The following is a 21,952-nucleotide window of genomic DNA, read 5'->3' on the forward strand; positions in this document are numbered from 1 at the left end:
GTATGTGGCTAGGGCAGAGGAGATAAAGTTGATTCTTTAAAAAACAAAACAAAACAAAACAAAAAACAAGAGAAAAACTGATAGATCTACAGTTACATAAAAGTAAAACTTTTTGCATGAACAAAATCAATGCAAATTATATAAAAAGTGGAGAGAGAAAAAAATCTTTGTATCAAATATGACAGGTGTAGTTCAAGCAGCATTTTCAAAAATTGGGTTTGAAAAAAAACCAGCCTGATAGATAGTTTACTGGTTTGGGAATTACAAAGTTCAAATCCTACATCTGATATTTACTAATTGCACGTCCAAGGGTTCTTCCTTAATCCAAAACTAGGACAAAAAATTACCTGTAGCCCTTACCTATCTCATAGTTTTAAGAGGATCAAATGGGATAGCTTTGCAAACTATAATGTGCTACATAAAAAGTCATTGTTAAATATCTAGGATCCATAAAGAATTACATGTATCCCCTGTTTTAAGCAGTTGGGTCTATAGGTGCTTTGGATTAGTATTAGTAATAATAGTTAACATTTATATAGCACCTACTATCTTCTAAGAGCTTTACAATTATTATCTCATTTGATCCTCAGAACAACATTGGGAGGTAGGTGCTATTATTATCCCCATTTTACAGTTGAGAGAAACTGAAGTAACCAAGAGTTAAGTGACTTGTCCAAGGTCATACAGCCAGTAAATGTCTGAGGCTGGATTTGAACTGCAGTCTATCTTGAATTCAAATCCAGCATTCTATCCACAGTCCTACCTAGCTGCCCACATTCAACTATTGAATCAATAAATAAGGATGGGTACATAAATACAACAAATTAGCTGATGTTTTTCTGATGTACTAGAGCAGCCCACAATAGTGACCAACTAAAATCACATCCTTTGTAGGAAGCCTTTTCCAAACCCTCTTAATTCCAGTGCCTTTCCTCTGTTAATTATTTCCAATTTTTCCTGTATACAGCATGCTTTGTATATATTTGTTTGCATGTTGTTTCCCTCATTAAATGTAAGCTCCTTGAGGGCAGGGTCTGTCTTTTGCCTCTTTTTGCATCCTTAGCCCTTAGCATATCACCTGGCACAGAGTAGACATTTAATGAATGTTTATTGATTGATTGGTGATAAATAGGAGAATAATTCTTTCTGAGTTTTTTTTGAGCTACATATAAGATAGCATCTTGGGAAAAATTTTTTGGAAAGTTTCTAGAGAGATTTAAAGACATCTCTACCAGACAGATCAGCCTGTAATTAGGGGGTAATAAAATATTTCCCATTTTAGTGCTGGGGTAGACCACATTTGGGGTCCATTTTAAAGAAACTATGTCTAGCAAGTTACTTAGGGTAAATTATTTGGCAAGGATTACCCCACACACTCACTTAGAAAAGGTTTTGGGAAAAAATGATGATATTGGAATAACCAGCTTTTTTTTTTAAACAAAAAAAGTCATCAAATTAACTCAGCAGTGAGTATCAAAAAATCCCCTTATGCTTGATCTTTTCTACTAAACTGACTGCATTTTTTTTGACTGGATTAACAAGATGTTTGGACATTGTATATAAACAGCCTTTTGACACAAATGTGGCCAAGGTAGTCTTATCTTTCAGAGTTTATAATCTCAGAGACAAATGGACAGAAAGACATAGAAACAAAGACAGACAGAGACGGGGAGAGACAGAGAAGAGGAGAGAGACACAGAAAGACAAACAGATAAAGAAAATGAGACAAAGAGTCATAGACACACAGAGAGGCAGAGATGGGGTAGGAAGGAGGGAGAATGGAGAGAGACAGAGAGAGAGAGAGAGACAGAGACAGAGACAGAGAGAGACAGAGAGAGACAGTGACAGAGAAAGAGAGAGAGAGACAGAGACAGAGAGAAAGAGAGAGTTCTTAAGCACTGTTTTATTGTTTTCTAAATGGTTGTTTCTTAGTGCTTATCCTCAAGGATTTGCACATTCAAAGTCTAGTGGTCATGTGGATCAGAATGAAATCTTGAGGATGAAAAGAATACAACTTCCATTTCTTATTCATGCTAGAGAAGAGGCTTTGTTGAAAGTCAAAACATGTTTCACACTAGATGGCAGCATAAGACTACTCATATCTAATACTACAACGTGTGCTATAAAGGTCTGTGACTGGTGACTGAAATGGAAGAATTTTATGCATTCATACTTAAACAATGATTAATTATGACATGCATCTATGTTTGTGTAACCATCTCACCTTGTTATATAGCATATACTTTTTGTATAAAATATGTGAATTTATATTAAACACAAAAATATCAGTATACTTTTTTAATACCTTGTAATTTTTTTGCAAACAGATGATTTCAGTTTAAAATAGTCTTATAATTTAAAAACAAGCTAATCATACATGGCCTTTTCATATTCTGACATAATTAATTTACTATTTAGTAATTACATTTCAAATGTTCATTTATATACAACCTAACATAATTATACAATTGAAATATTTCCTTCTGTGAAATTAATATTTATAGAATTATGGAATTCTAGAGCTGAAAGGGACCTTAGAAATCTTCTACTCCACTATCTGCTAAATATCATAGATAGCACCAAAACTAAAATTAGACATTCTGTGTTTAAATCCTCATGCTTTTATCTAGAATCACACCATGAATTTAGAAATGGAAGAGTAACATTATTTGTAAGACCTTGAACAACTCACTTCACAACCTGAACTTCAGTTTCCTATAAAGTGAAGGGAATGGACTAGATGAGCTCACCAGCCCCTTCCAGCTCTAAATATAAGAGTCACGAGTGAAACCATCCTATACCCTAGGAATTTTGTTTTTGTTTTTTGGCAAGGCGATCAGGGTTGAGTGACTTTCCCAGGTTACACAGCTAATGTCAAGTATCAAGAAACCAGATTTGAACTCAGGTCCTCCTGCCTCCAGGAGAAGTGTTCTTTCCACTCTGCTGCCTAGCTGCCTCTAACCTTGGAATTTTAGCATGACCTCAACTTCTCTGATCCCAGTTCTGGTGTTATTCATGATAATCAGCAACTAAAAAATTAATTTCACAGTACACAATCCGGATATCTTAAGTATATAAAATAATTACATAATAGGCAAGGACATCCAAAAATTAAACCATCCTATCCAAAAAGACTACATTTAGATCACCACAGAAAGAAGAGCAAATATTTTTTAAAAACAGCTTTGAGGGACAGGAATGCTAACACTTTGCCATATAAGACCACATCATTGTCTTAGAATATCTGTGCTCAGGACAATCATTTTATAGCCAACATTGCTCTCTTACGCAAATATGAAGCTTTTCATCACATGTAGAGCTTTTCTATTAGGACTGGAAATATCTCATTTTCACATGTCCACACCATTTAGATTGGCCCTACTCTTATTGAACATAATTGTCACTTCCTGTTCTAGCCACAGTCACTCTCCTTCTAGACCTACCCGACTATGGGAATGTACTTGGCTTCCTGTAACAAATACCCTGAGTTCCCATACAGACACAAGTTCCCATCAGAATTGAACAAAAGATGATTGAAGGTATAGGCAGATTGTGGTCACTTTGTTTTAAGTCTCTTGTTGAATTTTCTTTGAGCACTGGCAGATTTCTTTAGGCCTTGGTTAGAAGGAACAATCTAATTTGCATCATGGATGCAAATTATCACCCTGCTACATATGTTATAAAAGCAGTATTTTCTTCAGAAATACAATAGAATTATGAATGGATGATTTAAAGTTAAACATTTTTACCTTTGAATATTTTTAGAAAGATACTAAATATCTTTAAAGGGACATTTTGATTCCCATTTGGATGATTGCTAGATTATGTACTTAGATTGAAAAGGTGGCTCATTTAGCTAAACAATTAGCTGAATACTCTAAAAGGACAGTCTAAGTTTCAGTAGTCCTGCAGTTGAATAAAAACTTTCCCATAGACTGTCAATCTGAGCTTCAGAGGAATAACTTGAAAGGAACCAAATACTTGGGTAAAAATTTTAAGGCCCTTTAAGTAAACTAATTCATTCAGCAAGGAAATAAAAGAAGAATTTCAAGCATTTTGTTTCTGTAAATAGTACTGCTATATTTAAAAAAATAAAATCATATTATTTTGTTGAGTTAGCAAAATTTTTCTAGTATGTAAGTTATGATTATTTGTGGAAGAGAATTTTAGAAAATGGCATGCAATTTAATAGATGTGGGGAACTCCCAGTTTGGAAGCTCCCTTCACCAATACAGATAGACAACTGATCTGTAACTTGTTGTCACTTGTCACACAGTACTTGTAAAACAGATAATTCATTGATGGCAGCATTGTGAACTATATATAGTATTGTAGAATGTAAGCTCCTTGAGGGTAGAACTGTTTAATTATTGTCTTCATATCCCCAACATTGAGAATAGCATCTCACTCATGAGAAATGTTTAATTAATGTTTATTAAATTGAATTCAATTAATGTTCTTTTTTTTCTTTTTAGGCAATTGGGGTAAAGTGACTTGCCCAGGGCCACACAGCTAGTAAGTGTCAAGTATTTGGTCTGAGGCTGGATTTGAATTCAGCTCCTCCTGACTTCAGGGCCAGTGCTCTATCCACTGCACCATCCAGCTGCCCTGAATTCAATTAATGTTATATCAATGCAATACCAGAACAACTCCTATATTCAGTAAATTCAGTGGTGAAAGAAATTGTCATACAAAGTACTGTTCTTGAGTTCAACCCCATATGACTGAGCACTAGTCAAAGAGAAATCTAGCATAATTTCTTGCAAATATTCTTTAAGTATTCTCATGGTACTTACTAATCTATTCATGGTACCATAATACCATATAGTATTTCTAATACCATATAGTTCTTTCTCTAAGGACATGATTTTGCATTGCTGTCCATATATTAAAATGTTGTTTCTGACTAAATGCTTAACACTGTGAGCAACTGTAGCAGAGAAAACCACTCTGTATGGTGAGGCTCTTTCCATAAGAATCATCACTCTCATCTGAATAGAAAGCTTCTCTTGAGTATGATGCATGGTTAGATATGTATATGCATATTCACACCTGAAAGAACTGGTATATGATTGACCATGTATTCCACATGAAATACACATGCATATATTTCATAAAATCAGATGTGCACATATATGACTATATATGTCATTTAACCTCTTTCAGCCTCAGTTTCCTCATTTGTGAAATGGAAATAATAATGGTACCTACTTCATAAGTTGTGAGGGTCAAATGAGGTTAAAAAATAAAGAAATCTGGAAACCTTAAAGTACTACATAAAATTAGCTTATCAGTATTATTATTATTATTAAACACACCTGACTGAAGAAAATACATGCTATATTAAAAAAGGCGCTAAGCTTAGAGTCAGGAAACTCAGTTTCAGAGTTTGACTCTGAAGTAAACTAGTTATATGACCCCAAACAAATTAATTAATCTTTCTGAACTTAATTTCTTCATAGATAACATAGTATAATAATAAAAATCACTATCATTTATATAACAATTTTAAAGTTTGTAAAATTATATATATATATATATATATATATGAAATTTCACTTGATCCTCCCAAAACCCTATAAGGTATGTGCTAGTATCTATATTTTACTGATGGGAACACTGGGGCAGAGAGAGGTTAAATTACTGACCCAAGGTCACAGATCTACTAAGTGTCTGAGACAAGATTTGAATTCAGGTCTTCCTGACTCCAAGTACGGTATGCTCTATCCACTGTACCTTTTAATTGTCTCTAATAATTACTTATGTTAAACGCCTTTCAGGGTGGTTGTGGAAAAAGTATTTTGTAAATTTCATAATGCTCTACAAATGTAAATATCACTAGGTTTGCAGTTCTGATTGTTACTTGCACCCCTGGCAACTGCATCATCACTCATGGCTAGTCATATGCCTTTTCTCTTTCAGGAGTCATCCCTTCTCTTAATGATATCTTACATTTCAATTTCTATTCAGTTTTTTGTTTATACCTGGAGCTCAGTGTGTCCTTAAAGAATTTTTTTGTCTGTTTTGTTCAAATAATTTTGTAGCCCCAAATCAGAAATCCTGCTGGAATCTAATTTCTATATATGTGGCTCCTTAACAAAACCATGTCACAGACAATGCTGCTTTGTTGCTGATAGTGGAAAGTGTGCAAGAGCCTGGTTATTAGGTTCACTTTTTTGACATTCAGCAGACTTGTAGATGGCATTTAGAAAATTCTTCATGAATCTGAATGAAATGTCATTTCCATCTCCAAAATCTATCTGTCAACTTTTATGATTGTAGGTCCTTACCAACAAATAGAAAACCAAACTAGATCGCTCCTTAGGATTTTACTATTAGAGAACTAATGTAAGATATAGGCAGGGTTGTGCTGGAACCAGCTCATATTGGCTTGCAAGAGCCAATTGTTAAATTTTCACTGTGAGTGTTTGCACACTGGAAATTGCAAATGCTACAAACCAAGCATGATTTACTGTTTTGTGGATTGCCTAGACTTAAGAAAGTCATAAAGAAAATGTTAATAAATAGTGTAAAGGATTTAAAACTAGTTACCTTATACACCAATCATACAATAAATAACATGTTTCAAAGCGAAGATCATAAAGGCAAAATTTCTCTGGCTCTGTTTATAAAGCATAGTCTGGAGTATACATGTATTATCAGAATTCATATGGAGCTGGAGTTGAATTACAGAATCAGTACAGGGGAATGTTGCTAATCTTTCTCATTGTTCACTTCTGAATAATATTTGAGTTAGGCACTGGTTTGTTTTCTCCCCCTTCTGGAAATTCTTTAAATTGTAGAGTGTGTGTGTGTGTGTGTGTGTGTGTGTGTGTGTGTTTTCCTGGAGATCCAGTTGTTCAGTCTTTACTAGCACCCTCTTGGGTGTAGAGGAAAAAGCCACCAGAAGACCTAGGTTTCAATGGGTGTTCCATTATTACTCTCTCTGTAAGGTGTATTACTTTACCTCTTTGAAGCCCATTTTCCATCTCTCTAAAAATGGAGATGAGAATCTCTGCCAACCTCATATGCAAGTTTTTTTTAATCAAATGAGACTTTGTGAAAGCATTTTATAAACTGTATAGTATCCTCCACCCCAAAAGATCTTTTTTACATGACACCTTTCCATTATTTATTTCCTTCTTCGTGTCCAGCAAGAAATGCTACTTTTATTCAATTTTCCATTCCATGGATGCAAAGAATGTCAAAGGCAGAAGAAATTTTTGAAATCATTTAGTCCAATTGCTTCTTTTTATAGAGGAATAGGGAGTCATGAGAAGTTAAAAAATTTCCTCAGTGGAAGCTGGAATGAGAACCCATATCTTTGGATCCCATGATTTTTTTTTTACCCCAATCCAAAATTCTTCCCAATTCTATGTGTAAAGTCTAGCCAACAGTTAAGTCCCATGGCCACTCCTTGTGGAGTCTGTAGCTATATCCTCTTCACTCTAGAGTTTGAAAGGCTTCTTGTATCAGTGAGAAGTTGATTAGCCTGCTGTGGTTGTTCCCTAGCAGACAAATGGAGAATAGCAGAACTAAGCATTTGTTCCTAAATACCACATTCTTAAAAAAAAAAATTCCCCTTTAAAATATATGCTATTTTTCAATACTCAAACTTTATGTAATTCAGTTTCTAACAGCTATCTCTTCCATTACTTAAAATTTTTAGGGATCACTGCATGCTCTACTTCCCACATGTACTTCCTTTTATATATTTAGTTCCATTAAGATGAATTCTGTGTGTGTGTGTGTGTGTGTGTGTGTCTGTGTGTGTTTGTGTGTGTGTGTATGAATCAACTTGGGTCAAAAGATCATAAGATTTGGAGCTACTGTTGATGTTGTACAAGATTCATTTCAGGTCCTTGTATATAGATTCATGGAGATCCTTTAGCAATTCAGTTCTTCATGATTTATGTGCAGCGGCTGATGTTTCACAGGATGCCATATATCTAAGACACATGGCATTTAAAACTCTTGAATTGTTCCTTAATTTGGAAGGATCACCTAGTCCTCAATTCCTGCAATCTCAAATTACATTAGGACAAATCTACCATCCTACCTCTTAAAATGACTTTTTATTCATCAGAATAATAGAATATTAGTTATAGCTCAAGGGGAACTTTTGAAGTTTTCTAGTCCAGTCACTTTTATTATATAAAGACTAAGAAATGAAAAAAAGAAAAACTAAGGCTCAAGAAGTTCAAATTATTTTCAAGTTCTAATAATTATAATGACATGAATGTTCTGAGACACAGATTTAACACACTTTCCATTTATAGCCACATTTTTTTCTGGAACTTTTCAATGTTTACAAAATATCTGGGAAAATTGTTTTACTTTTTGATAAAGCTTTTTTTAAAGATCTGCATAAGAAAATCTAGATAATTGACTCAAATGTTAAAAATATGAGATTCATATCAAAGGAATATTTTCTTTAGGCAAAATTAGATACTTTAATTTTAAAATATATTAATAAGTCATTGATATACTATGGTAGGTGTAGAATCTATCAATAAAGAAAAATGGTGGTCTAATAAGTTAGATACTTTGTGAAAGTGGATCTTTTCCTCAAAAATTTATTTTTTTAAAACTTTTTTTTTTCAGGCCACAACATTTCATACATTAATCAAATATTTATATGTATGCAGTTATCAAATTTTAGAGTCTAGGTGGCCATAATTAGGTTTAGGCTGAATCCATATGACGCCAACAACTTCAGTGAAAATGGAAAAACCTTAGGAATCATCTAAATATTCTGGCTACAAAAATCTTAGTCAACCCAATTGGAAATACGTGGATGACTGATTGACTTTTTCGTTTTTCACCTGCATGCTTGGTAGAAAGTCACATAAACAAAGCCTGAATTAAAAGTGAGGGAAAAAAAAATAAAAGTTCTCTACCACTTGCCCTCCTTTCATTTTGTTCTGATTTATTTAATTGTAAGTTTAAGCAACATGACATTTTTATTTATAATTTATTTATAGAAGGTGGTGATGTATTAATTCAAACATAGAGCTACTGATAACTACAGATTTCCCAGATTCCCTGGGCCTAGCTTCACATTTTCTCTAGCTAAAGATTTCCATGTAGGCTCAGACTGTGGAAAATGTAAGCCATCTGTAACACTTCGACACAAAGATCCATAAGGTCAGGGGCTGACCTTATGGTCATCCGCGTATACCCCATGCAGTTAGGAAACTGCCCCAACACCTGTGAGTACTCAGTAACTGCTTGTTAACTGACTGATAAATTTATTTGGAGTTTTTAGAAAGACAGGCAGTCTTTTATTTGCAAACTATCCTTCCTCTAAATTATTTAAAACTAGTTCCTTTTAAACTAGTCGTAAATACATAAAATGTTTCAAAGGGAAGATCATAAAGGCAAAATTTCTCTGGCTTTCTCTATAAAACATGATCTGGGACATGCATGTATTATCAGAATTCATATAGACTGGAGTCAGATTACAGAATTAGTATAGAGGAATGCAGCTAATCTTTCTCATTGTTCACTTCTGAGTAAAATCTGAGTTGAGGCATTGATTTGTTTTCTCCTCCTTCTGGAAACTCTTTAAAGTGTTGCATGTCCCATTGTGAGTGTTCATATTGATAGGCACCCCAAACCCACATGCCTAATTCAGCTCCTTTAAATAGAGTATTATTTTCAGATCAACTTCATTCAAGTCACTGATTTATCTGTTTGACAAGTCCTAACAGAATACAGGGAAGATGCAAGCCAGACAGTCTTTACTGGTAACAATGTATTCATGACTTTAGGAACTGTTTCTGCTCAGGCAGCTTCTTGGTCCTGCCTGAGAAGAGAGGAGCACAGCTTTCCTGGGGTGTGCTATTTGAGCAAGAAAGTAATCTAACACTAAATGCAGGCGGGGTCAGAGTGATGTAACAGGAAGCTCTGATGTTTCCCTTCTGCTGCTGATCACTTACAGTCTGACAACACTTCCAATTCTACTCAGAACAAGCCCTCTCTCCACAGTAGAGCAGTGTAACCTCTTCCATTAAGATCAGGCTCTGATAACTGGATTACACCCAGCCTGCAGGATCAAATTGCAAGTCTTTTGCTGTTCCCCCACCTTGCCTGAGGGGGAGAATCTCTTTTGCAGACTCTCAGAAAAATCAAATTGCATCTAAGACTATTTTTTAAAAAAAATTCCTCAGGAACTGTGCTGGGTGAGTACATATTAAAACATATCTAAGTGCTATAAATGATACTGTCATCTGACTTGAGATTGTTTCGTGGGCTTTAGTTATGACAATAGGAGAAGCTGTAAATATTCTTATTTATGTGTGTATGTTAGATAAGCTAGAGAGCGCAACAGCAAAAGCAGAAATCTTGTTAACTACTATATACTCTTATAATTTAGACTTGTATTTCAGATTTGGGTGGGGGGAGCAAGAAATAAAAGTTGAATGACTTGAAAGGAGCTCTTGTGGGAATAGATTCTCCAGAACTAGCTATGGGTTATGCTCTATTTTCTTATAGTCCTAATATTTAAGAAAAAAAAGTTTTATTCTTGCCAGCTGGAAAACATTAAAACAATTGTTTCAGAAAATAAGGTCTCTAAACTCTCTCAGAACAATTGGGACTCTTAGGAAAGAGGAAGAATAAATGAAAAACTCTACTGGCTCTTCACTCCTAAGGTCTCACTGGCACTGTTATTGAACAGGCAATTAAGGGCAAAAACACTAACTTTCCATTGATCATGCTTGTTTCTTCTTGCAGTTCACCTCAATTCATATATATCTTCTTAATCAATTCTAATATTTTTGATTTTGTGTGTTTTCAAACTATTCCTTTACAAAACTCCAAATATTTGCATTAAACTAGATTATAGAGTAGGATTCTAGATGGAAAGTCATTATTGAAAGGTTGAAAAATGGGCCAGGAGAGAATGTAATTTAAGCTCTGAAGATATGTACATTTTTATTTTTAATGTTACTTCATAGCAAATGCAGTATTTTTTCCTGTTGTGCTACTTGTAGTCTGCTGACTTAATTATTTCTCTGTTCATGTGTTTTGAGAGGATGTTGAGGGAAATGGAAGCATAGGGATATCCAAAAAAAGAAATATATATAAATATAAAAAGGGAGGTACCATGGATAGTAAGAATTTAAATAAGTACATGTAGAATAACTACTAGATCCATATTCACTGCTTGTTGTGGTAAGAATTATATTTTGAGTGAATTAATGATCGTTCAGGCAAGACAAATTATCCTAATGAATTCAACAATTTAATACTCATGTAATTGGTAAGTAAAGAGAGTTCTTAGATTGTTAAATACTATTATTTTAGGAAAATTAGATATCAAAGTTGTGCTTGATTGATGTTGAAGATGCCATTACTGATCAAGATGGGTTTTGCTTTCAATGACATGTCTTTTCTGTTGTTGTGTTTTGCTTCCATTATGGACATCCTGGACTTAATCACCCATAATTTTAACACATTACAAGGGACTACTTTCTCAACCGGTGTAACTCCCTGGCAGTTTTGCCCTGGGTATTCAATACCACAGATGCTTCTAACTAACTTTTCATAAGAGTACAGCTACATGATTCTCTTGCTATTAATTTTCATATTACTTATATTTAGAATCTTTGGCCAGGAGAGGTACACAAATGGGAAAAAAATAGCAGGAGACGGGAATTCTTGGTTACTTTTGAAAGCCTGTTGAAGTTTGGCATGGGGATTAGGAAGGGCATAGTTGAAATCATACATGTTTTAGTTTTGGTTTTGCTTAGAATAGATGTTAAAAATGTTTTATTTCTAATGATACTTAAAGATTATATCCTTCTCTTTGGGAAGTTGTATTTAACCAAATATTTCACATTACAACAATAAAGAGTGAAGACATGGACTAAAAAATGACAAATACGTAATTAATTGTTGGGAGGGGGGAAAGTAATTATCCAATATTGTTTTCACTAAATATCTTAAATTGAAATGACTTATAAATTTGATCTCTAAAAATAACTGCACAAAAAGAACCAAACACTACTTACCTTCTAGAGCTAAAGACTGAAGCAAGAGTTAAAATACCGTGGACCACACACATATGCATGTATACACACACACACACACACAACTTTAAAATTGTTTCCTTTAGAAATCAATAGCTTGCATGAATCCATCCATGATTGTGGTGCTGAGGTAATTATTTTACTTTCTCAAATATATTTGTTCCTGATTCTGTCTCCCCCCATTGACTGCATGGAGTCATCATGTATGCCTAAGCCATGTACAATGAAATGGGAAATTAAGGCAATGTAATGATATGGACAGTTTAAGCCAAAAAAACTTTCATCTAAAATATTTAAGCTATTACATAAAAATATATTATTGAGATAATTGCTCAAATTTCCCTTCATTTTCCAATATATTTCTTGACTTGTGAAAATGTTGGGATTTATTTATTCTATTTCTCAGCCATACTATGCTGTTAAGAACTAGTGATGCTAAGTAAAATGCAGAAGATAAAAAATACATTATTTTGTCCCCATTAAATTATTTGAATTGATTTTGGAGTAACAGAAAATGATATAAAATTGAATTGGAAAATGTAATCTGTAATCTATAATTTCAAAAAACATCCTTTATTTAACTAGCCCAGATTTCTGGTCCCAATATGTCCATCTTTAGAGCATATTCACTTTGCAGTTTTCCTAATAAAGATTCCTCAGCTTTTGTTAAAGTATATTAAAGGTTACCAAAGTTCTAGAATAATATTATTCACCATTTTGTAATAATTTCACTTGAGCAAATAAATTTAATATTAAATTTTGAAGGGTTGTGTCATTATTCTCAAAATGAGTAAACTTTTCAGTGAAAATAGAAATCTATATTTAATAGCAAATTTGATATATATATATATCCCATATTATTGTCACATTATTTACTAAATAAACAAAAATTTAGAGTGTCTACTGGATTTACCGTTTTGCTATAAAAAATGTCAAGGATAGAGAGTTAAAGTTTGATCATAATTCGGTCTTTAAGAATGTTCCTAGGACTTAATTGGAAATTTACCAAAAGTAGCTTTGAAGGAAACAAAGTGACATAGGCAATAAACTAAACGACTGGTTCCAATTCAGTGTTTATTATTTAATTCATTTTGGCAAATTAATTTGCTTCCTGGGGAATACAGTGACCATTGTGTAAATGTAAATGTATTTTAAGCAGCTTGGGAAAGAATTGGTGATACTTACTGAAAGCATGCAGTTGGTACCTTTTCATATATTAGCTAAGAAAGGCAAGCCAATAGACTGTTGATGTGTCTAAAATCTTGAATTTAATTTTTCACATGACCACAATTTTCTAAAGATTTTAAGGTAAAAAAAAATTTGATTTTCTAGGAAATTGTTTTGAGTTAGTGCATTTTGAAGATATTTGCACGCACTAGTTTTATCCTTTATCTAATCTTTGTTTAGGAGACCAAGAAACTCCCCTGCCAGTTAAGATAAACTGTTCCATTATAAACTGGTATGAAAGCTTCTCTTAGTGACCAAAGGTGGTTATTCCCTTGCTGGTATTACAAAACCAGAAGCAAATTTTCAGTGAATATTAAAAAGTGAAGAATCTGTGCAGTACTCTTCCTCAAGTCTGGTATCAGTCTCTTAAAGTACCTAAAATTTTGTCCTAGAAAAGCTCTCATTGTTACCTTACTAGGTCTCTGCTATTCCATGATATGCAGAAATAACCTATCTCCTTTAGTGCTATTTTCTTGGCTTAATATTTAAAAGTATTCTACTGAAAATTAGAAAGCAAAAATCACCAGAAATAAGCTATATCTATATACATATGAAAGTATAGTTGAAAAGTTATCCATATAATTAATTAAAAGTGAAAACCTATGTCTATGATCCCCCCCCAACTCTTTCCTTAATGGCAATATTTAGGCTCATTTTATCTATATTTTTTCCTCATCTCTGCATTTGTTTGCCTTGCTGTGTTTGAATGTGGTATGATGTGGTGGTGGTGGTGGTGGTATGTGTGTTTGTGTGGTTTTAATGGTTATTTAGGAATGTAATTGAGAATTTAATAGGACTTCATGTAACTAAAATTAAAATGGTCCTTTAGGTCCTAGAAGAATATGATGTTCATATTAATGATATCAATCTCTGTCTTATAAGTGTAAGCAGTTTGAAATATTAAAAATATTTTTAGTCTACTACAACTATGATATGAAATAGTTCTTAATATAGATCTATATCTCCAAATATAGAAACATACATTCATACATAAAATATCTATGTATACAAAATGTATACAGATATAGACTATATAAATATATGAATCTATAGTTATAAGTCCATATATAAATCTTTATAGATTTGATCTGTTTCTATAAAAACAGATTCATATATATTTAGACACATGATATAGAAATAACATTACATACAAATTATTATCTCTTTGTGCTCAGAATGATGAAAGTCATTTTAAAAAGCACCTTATGTTCACTGCATTTGTGCAAAGCATTTAAGATTTTTAAGGAGCTCTGTAAATACTTTTGCCAGCTTTTTGTAAAATTTCTGAAGCAATGATAGTCACAAACAAAAAGGAATAACTTTCTGTCACCTTAAGGAAAACATTTGTTGTATTGTTGTTGCATGTATGGAAAAAGAATACTTAATGAACCAACATTTTCCACTTTTGTACATGACCCAAGAAGTGATCTCAGGGCAGGTATATGCGAACCTAACCTTAGGTCTATGGGTCAGAGAATCTGATGGAATTATAAACATGTGTCATTGCTTTAGTGCACGAAATGGTGTCCTAAGGAGCAGAAAGAGTAAATGCAATTGCCAGAAATTCATAAATCATTCCCAGAGAGGAGTTTATATAGTTGGGCAGTTAACACGCATACTTTAGCCTCTGTTTCTATCATTTAAATACAGCCTAAGTACCTGAGATAACCAAATAGTTGGTTCACATATTCTACTAATAACTCTTAGGTGCTCATTTAAAGTAGAATCTTTATTAGCTATACAAGATGGAAAATTGAAACAACAATCCAGGTAATTCTGGTTCAAATAAGGGACAAGACTTCTCTCAACAGGATATACTAGCTTTTAATATTTTCTGTAGAAATTATCTTTGAATGTGAAGTGCCTTTGCCAGCAAAGTTCTTGACTTTGAATCCCCCAGCATCTAGCACATTGCCTTACACATAGTAGATACTTAGTAAGTGCTTGTTAGATTGTTGTTGGACTGAAGATTAACACCCTCCATAATTAATCCTTCTAAAGGCAATCTTCATAAGCAGTAGAGTTTCCATCTTTTTCTAACTCTTCCTATTGTATTTTCACAATTAAAAGAAACATCCAGATAGATATTCAAGGTGAGAAGTGGGGACTTTAGAAACGAAGTCAAGAATTATCCAATCCTTTTAAAATGGAGAAGCAGTTCTTGTTGAAGGCAAAGGGATAAACTAAATTGCCTCCTAGGTACCATGTCTACAATCCATGTCAAAATCTATTCAGAATTCACTGGGATATCTACAGTATTTTAAGTAAGCTAGTCAAAATCATTGCCTTTCAAACATTGTTTAGGGTGAGGAATGATACTGAATTTCTTCTGGCTTCATTTCATCTAGCAAATTGTCACTTAGTAGCTTACAAAGTGATTTGTTTGATAATAATTTTACTTAATCATCTTGCCAGTTAATAGGACAGAGGAGCTGTCAGGATGATAGATACAGTGGTCCTTTTGGAGTTAATGCTGGGTTTAGGACTGCCTTCTTCAGTGACATTTGTTCTTGGTTGTTTTTTTTTTCAATCCTCTTGGAGGTAGGGACCCAGTGTACTTGGGGTCATCCTCCATATCTCTTGGCATTTCCTGGAGCTCACTATAGCACATGAATGGTTCATCAGCTCTCCCCATGATTTCTGTGGGGCACTTTTAGATAGGAAAATTGACATAAACAACAAATTTTAGCCTACTCTCTACCCCTGCAAATATTTAGTAAAGAATTAACTTTGCCCCCTCCAATTTTGTAAAAAACTCAAAAATCCCTCCAAAGTCCTTCATAGTACTATTTTAAATTTATAACTTTTCTAATTGCAAGAGTGAATAAAAAGTTTATTTTCATAAGGCAAGATTATTTAAGGCATAAGTTGGTGTGAAATTAGAAATGAAAAACCTGGAGGGACTGCATGGAACAGTATGCTGGCAAGTATAGCCTTTCAATCTTTTGAAAGAGTTAAAGGAAATTCCCTAGGTGTGTAACTTATGACTAAAAAGATCCAGTGGGGGGAGAGCCAAAACATTTTATTTAGTGTGAATATAAAATGGAACTCAGTGTGGCACAAGTTTATAAGAGATGTTGGAGTTTTACAGCTGGGCAAACCCTTGTTTTAATGACAGATTGTTAACACCTACTTTGAGCTCTATGATTAAGTGATATTTTGAAGTGCATTTTCTTTCCAGGAGTAAGTATTTGAGATAATGTGTTTGGAAGGGAACCAATTCTATAAAAGCAATATTACCTTAGTATATCACAGTAAAGTTATGAGATTGAGGTAACTATAATGAAAATGATAAAATTTGTTTTTAAACAAAGAATATTCTATCTTATGTTAGCTGGCTTATTTGGAGAAATGATGCAATTGACTAGAAATATTTGATTTCACAAGGTAACTATTCTTTAAAGGAATTCAAAATACTCACAAAGTATATATATATATGTATATATATATGTATATATGTATATATATGTATATATATGTATATATATATATATATATTTCCTATTTTTATTCTGATCCTTTTACATATCACTGTAGAACCCCTGACTGCAGAAAATACAGTACTATGTTTTGAAAGTCCTATTATGGAAAAAAGAAATATGCTCATGTGTGTATGTTTACATCTGCATATATGCACATACATAGAGTTTATAAGCAGACAAAACATTTAAAACAATTGGGTAGAAAACTCAGACTAAAATATAACCAGAGAAAATCTCAATGGCTGGGGGTTGAGAGACCTCATAATACAGTACTCAGATTTCATTATTTTTAGATGATAGAGTATAGCTTGTTATTGTAATGTGATAGAGTATTTTCCTAGAAAATTTGAAACATCCTTGTCAAGATAAGAGAATGATGATGCAGGTGGTGAACATTTGGAAATGTAAAACTTTAAATTTTAATGGATTGCTTTACTTATTGATTTTATTTATATTCCATAAGAATAACTTCCATACTTGGATAATAATGTACTACCGTTGACTTTTAAAATGAAGGATCTGGGTTCCAGTCCTGACTGATATCTACTAGCTATGAAAACCTAAGTTAATTACTTTGGTATTTTGGGAGTCTTAGTTTCCTCATCTGTAAATGCAAGAGTTGCACTAGGCATTGTCGAAGTCCCCTTGCAGCTCCTAAACTTGTGTGATTAGAACCAATATAGAATCCTTTGGGATTCTATTCAATAGGAAAAAATAATCCCAAAACTCTTCCTCATAGGTCCCATTTTCTATTATTTTAATAATCTTAACAATTCCCTCTAAATATTCATCAGATCAGTTTCTCAAAAATGTTTTAGATGAATGAATTAATCAAATTCTGATTGATTCAGACCACTCAAAGATATACTTGCCCAGTTTATGCGTGGTTTATTTCTCGAACATATGAAAACATGATCATTATTATCTTCTTTTACAACAGCACTATATTTCTAGTGCAGATAGTGCTCAAATATCCTTCTCTGTTTATGCCCAGCTAGTACTTCCACATTCACCTTCTCTATTGTATTAGGTGCTTTTTACCTTGTCTGTGAGTGCGTGCATGCGTGCATGCATATGTGTGTGTGTGTGTGTGTGTGTGTGTGTGTGTGTGTGTGAGAGAGAGAGAGAGACAGACCTGGACTCCTTTAACTATCCAGTTAAGTCTATGAATCCTTCTCAGAATTTTTAAATGCATAAAATTAAATACATAGGATTATAAATAAACCAATTATGTTGAAATAAGTTTTGTTTTGTTTATACTATTCACATTCATAAAATCTACCTACAGACCCATGGGTTAAAAACTTCTGTTTTTGACTACCAGGAAGCACAAATTTGTCAACTTTTAGGCTTTCCCATCCCCTATTCAAAATGATCCTACCTATGTATTCATACACCTAGGTCTCCTGATTTATTAAGAACCGGAGTTGATATGCAGATGACCTTAGTGAAAGTACTATAGCAGTTAACAACATGTTTATTTCAGAATTTAAATTGGACAGCTTTGATCTTACCTAAAAATGAATGTTACCTATTAAAAATTAAATTCAGCTTTTCCTCACTCAGGGGCTGGCTGTCTAGCTAGGCACAATACTGGTCACAAACCTTGTGAAGTAGGCACTAACAGTAACTCCATGACCATTTTAGGGGAGACTAAAAATCAGAGAGGATAAGTGTTTTGCTCAAATAAATGTAGGGGGTAGGATTTGAACACACATTTTACTTACTCCTAGTTCAGTGCTTTTTCCATTATACTACACTTCTATGTCTTCAATTTATCCTCTACTTTACTTGGCACAGTCTTTCTTAATGCTGTTAAGAGGCAGAAGAATAATTTAATCAGGTCCCACTGAGTAGCTAGCTAATATATACATAGCACTTTTATTTATTATTAACAAAGTGATGAACATATAGAAGCTCATTTGATCCTCACAACCACTCTGTGAGGTAGGTGCTACTATTATCCCCATTTTACAGAGAGGGTAACTGAGGCTAAGAGACGTTAAGTGTCATGCCCAAGGTTGCATAGCTAGTATCTGAGGCAGGTTTGGAGCTTCAGTCTTCCTTACTCCAAGTCCAACACTGCACTACACTGCCTAGCTGGTGTTGTGTATGACTTTGCCAAAACTAAACTTTGAATTGTTCTTTTCATACCTTTTTGAGTTTATAACTTTTCTGAAAACTTTATCTGAGGCAGAGCAATTATTTAGCTTCCTTTGTAGATATTGTTAAAAATATTGATGGAATTTAAATTTTTGGTTGAAATAAGGATCTGGAATTATCTATGGATTTGCTTTAATTATGACATATATACTTTTCCCCATTTCTATGGAAAATTGAACATTAGTTTTCCTTGATATGTGATATAGATGTCTCTATACAGTAGCCATCTGAAGTTGAAATGCAAGGATCAGTATAAGAAAAATTGTTCAGTCCTAATAAGAAAATATTTGCAATGCTAATTACCATTGCATTATATTTAGACCAGATTGTTATATCTTCTCTCTAATATTTAAGAAATGCAAAAACACATTTACATTTCTTAAATATTAGAGAGAAGTGATATAAAATCTCTTAATAATATGTGACAACAATATCTTAATATATTTACATTTCTTATACATATGTAAATATGTTATCATATAAATACCCTTTCAATAGTAGAATCATGATTATGGTTTCAGTGAATTCTAAGAAGTGACCTTTCAAAATAGGGTAAGTGAGAAGGTTACTCACTAATTTAACATAGATTGTAGAAGCCTTCCCCTACACAGCAGAACAATGGCTTAAATTGGCAGAGAATACTTGTTGAAACTGGCCGACTTGCCGACTCTTTACTCCTTACAAAAACTTTAAGTCCATTCTTATTGCCTTTCTGGACTAAATTGCTAAGGGGTCTACAGACATAAAAAGAATGTACTTGTGACCTATGAAAGTTATTAAGCCAATTTAAAAAAAAAGTGTTCATGCAGCATAATACAAATTGAACTGCTTTGTCATTAAAACCACTCAATGTGATAAGTTACATATTTGCCCCATTATAATTTACCAAGTTGCTTGGTATGCATTCATCAAAGAATACAGAACTTCTGAAAGTAATTAAATATAGTACTTAAATACAGAAGCAGGCTGATAGATTATCAACTATTAACAGCATTTTTTTATGGTCACATATTTAATTAATTTATTTATTTATATATTTATGTTTTTGTTTATTTATTTATTTCTGTGAGGCAATTGGGGTTAAGTGACTTGCCCAGGGTCAAACTGCTAGTAAGTGTCAAGTGTCTGGGCTGAGACTAGATTTGAATTCAGGTCCTCCTGACTCCAGGCCCGGTGCGCTATCCACTGTGCCACTTACCTGCCCCTTTTTGTCATCTACTCTTTTTTCTTTCTCTCATTCTGCTTTTGTTGTTGTTGTTGTTGTTGCTAGCCAATGGGGTTAAGTGACTTGCCCAGGGTCACACAGCTAGTAAGTATCAAGCATCTGAGGTCAGATTTGAACTCAGGTCCTCCTGACTACAGGGCCAGTGCTCTATCCATTGTGCCATCTAGCTGCCCCAAAGTCATATATTTTAAAAATGCCTTTTGTCTAGTAAAATGAGAAAAGAAGTTTAAGTAAGAAAATTTTCTTTATAAATTCAGAATTCATTCATGGATCTCATCACAATATATTCACTGCTATCAATCACAGTAAACCGTTAAATGATCGCTCTTTTTTGTCCCTAAGTAATTTTAAAAACTGAAATCCTAATATGGAAGAAAGAACATGAGTTATAGGAATAGGAATCAGGAGATTTAACTTCTATTTTAGTCTCTGCCACTAAGTTGTGTAGTCTCAGATAAGTAATTTTATCTCCTGGGGCTTGGTTCTCTCATCTTTAAAATGAGAGGGTTGAACATTATTGTTAATGTTATTAAATGTTAATGTTAAAAACGTAGGCTAACCAACCTTGTTCAAATGTTCACTACACTTGGATTCAGGGGGAGCCTGAAGAGCCTGAACATCATGTGACTATGCCTTCTCTTCTTCCTCCTCCTCCTCTTCCTCCTCCTCTTTTTCTGTGGCAGCAGCAGCAGGCATGAGCAGAAATCCTGCTAGCATTTATGTGTGTATGGGGGTTAAGCTGGTTTGGGAAATGTCTGTTTTCTTAATATGTCCATAATCATCATTTCTTCATAATTTCTGAAAGGATATTTTGAATATGTATTTCCTGTTAGTATGCAAATAACTGAATTAGAGGTTTTCTTTCCCACAAGTAGTCTACAGTGCAGTAGAGTAGTATTTTTTCCCTCATAAAAAGTACATAAGATGATACAATTGCTTTTTCACTATATTTAATATACCTAGGGATGTAGTTAATTAAGTCTTATTATTTAGAATGTATGTTCACCCTATTGGGGAAGTTACAAAAAGTAAATATTTTAATTCTGTAATAAATAAATAAATAAAATGAGACGGTTGAAGAGGCATCATGATACAGCAACAAGAACAGGTCTTAGAGAAAGGAGGACCTGGGTTCAAGTCCCATTTCTGACCTATACTTGCTATGTGACCAGTACATCAATTAGTCAGTTTGTTTCTCCAATCCCCTTTCTAAGACTGTAAATAATAGAGAAGGTGTGGATCTGGGTGGATAGAGTGTTTCTTTTCTAGATGCTCTCTATACCAATGATGTCACAAGTCTAGTGAAAAACATTTGTGGAATTACAAAAGATGATTTTTAACATCTTTTCCAGCTTTAATATTCTACAAATTTCTCCACTGAAAACATTCATTAGATTTAAGATCTCTTTAATTTATAATCCTTTTCTCTTTAAAAATAGAACACATTCTAACTTATTAAGAAATATCCTCCTTCTTAACCCAGAGATATATTTAGGTATTTTTCTTCCCAAAGAGAAGTGCTGAGGTAGGGCATTGTCCTCATATCATCCTTAATCTCAAAACTGGCCATAATATTTGAAAAGAGGAAGTGGAAAGAGGAAGCATGTAAAACTGTCCTATGCTCTATTAATGGAGCTACCATATATATTTTTTTTCTAATATAAATGAAAGAATTATAATCATGAGCAACAAATGTATTTGAGTAAAATAGCCGATAATTTGTCCAAAATAAACAGTGTCCAACTTGAACTATTCACATGCCCTCCTCTATCTACTTGCCTTCCTTCTAACCTTCTCTCACCCCAAATATTCTGGCTTCT

General features: G+C 33.5%; 1 protein-coding gene across 2 annotated transcripts in view; it reads left to right on the top strand.

The window, feature by feature from the left end:
- The first annotated feature begins 9,940 nt into the window (after window positions 1-9,940).
- CALCRL (calcitonin receptor like receptor) overlaps window positions 9,941-21,952 on the top strand; it is a 126,400-nt gene continuing 114,388 nt past the window's right edge. For both annotated transcript variants that reach the window (XM_027865882.1, XM_027865883.1), the window contains exon 1: window positions 9,941-10,184. The gene's annotated coding sequence lies outside the window, so the exon portion shown is untranslated. The remainder of the gene's footprint in view (window positions 10,185-21,952) is intronic.

Source organism: Vombatus ursinus, unplaced genomic scaffold (genome assembly GCF_900497805.2).
Source record: "Vombatus ursinus unplaced genomic scaffold, bare-nosed wombat genome assembly UNPS02014779.1, whole genome shotgun sequence".
In the NCBI taxonomy this organism is placed as follows: Eukaryota; Metazoa; Chordata; class Mammalia; order Diprotodontia; family Vombatidae; genus Vombatus; species Vombatus ursinus.